The sequence below is a fragment of the Poecilia reticulata genome, linkage group LG11 (assembly GCF_000633615.1).
Source record: "Poecilia reticulata strain Guanapo linkage group LG11, Guppy_female_1.0+MT, whole genome shotgun sequence".
NCBI lineage: Eukaryota > Metazoa > Chordata > Actinopteri > Cyprinodontiformes > Poeciliidae > Poecilia > Poecilia reticulata.
In genome coordinates this window covers 18,925,098-18,926,751 of record NC_024341.1, presented here as the reverse complement: position 1 = coordinate 18,926,751, position 1,654 = coordinate 18,925,098, and positions in this window count along the sequence as shown.

Sequence of the window (1,654 nt, the reverse complement as noted above, 5' to 3'; positions counted from 1 at the left end):
ACCTGCAACAAACTAATGGAGCAAAATCCAAAACATGAGGAATTAAAAGGGAAAAACTGGCAAATACGGCTCACCAGTAACCCACATGCTGGTTTGAGCCGATTCGTCTTGGTTCTGGCGGGCCCGCGTTACTCTTACCTTATCTAACACCTTTAGAAACGCCTGTGAAGCGACAAAGCTGCCCGAGGGCAGAGCATTTTAATGAAGGAGATGAAACTCAGGGAAACCTGAGCAGGTTGCTGATCAGAGCAGAGAAAGCAGGTCAGCCAGTTTGAACGTCTTCGGTTATGACAGGATTTAATCAGTGGCGCAAAAAGTGGGTATGCAGTCAGTGCATGCAACGCATTGGGGCGCACAAAAACGATGTGGGGATTTTTTTTTCTTTTTCTAGCCAGCATTTACACTCATCAGCTGTTTGTGTATGAAAAGATCAATAACAGAGGAGCAGCACTGATTAGGCGCCCCTCTGGGCTCACGTCCCTTCAACAACTGAGATGCGATTTTTTTTTTCTTTTAAATTTGTAAATAAATTTCTTATAAATTCTGCAGCCAGGTCCTTCTCAAACAACAAGGTGATGGTGGGTAACTATGGCAACCGGTGACGGTTTAAAAGTCCAACCAGCCTAGAGTGGAAGAAGTTGCGTCCGAGAAGATTGTAGAAAGGGAAGTACTGCCCCACTCTTCTGAAAAGACAACTGAAGAAAAATGTTCGTGCAAAGCCAAATTTAAGGAGCGCAAACTGGAATACATCAGAGTTCAGAACCATTTAATGAAACGCCTGGATGGGACGGTCAGAMTCAATCATAAATTATTTGACAAGGTTAAACAGCAGAACAGTCTGATAAAGAAAGTTCTCGCAGAGCAAAGACAATTCAARAAATCCGTGGTTTCTGTTCAGGTTCAGACTGATTCACAAGACAAATCAGAAGAGAAACCAGTCCATTGTGCTTCAGTGCAAACAGAGACAGATGAACAGTTAGAACCAGTCCGTCSTTCCATGTCAACACAAACTGAGCTCTGTTTGTTGCTGAAAGACCAGCCCTCTGTAGAACACGTGAACGGAGATCAGGATTAGCAGGCCGACCTAACAGAAACCCTGAATAATGACAACGTTTATGAAGAACAAGAAGTTTCTATACCAGAAACAGTTGAGGATGAGACAGCCGGCATTATGTCAATCTGATAGAAAAAATTATCTCCAGCCCCCAGCAAATCTCAGAAGAAGACATTAGAAAGGCAGYATTCAGTGCTGCCTTTGATTTAGAAGGCCTCAATAAAGAAAAGTTTATTGGAGTAAACGGTGAAGAAGAAGGAGTTACAGTTGAGGATCAGAAAGCCATCATAAAACCTGAYAGTGAAACGGCGATTGATAAACTGGAGCAGGTGACAGAARAAGAAATGGTCCCTGAAATAACATCCCCTCCACAGATTACAGTAAAGGAAGATATAATCCCAACATCTCAAGAACCAGAAACTCAAGCAGCTGAAGAGTCATCAGAGTCATCGATATATAGATGTAGATATTTATCTATAGATATATCTCTATCATCTATAGATATCTCTCTTATTTGTGTGTGTGTCTCTCCATACATATATAAATCTATATATAGATATCTCTATATATCTACATATCGATATATATATATATACTGCT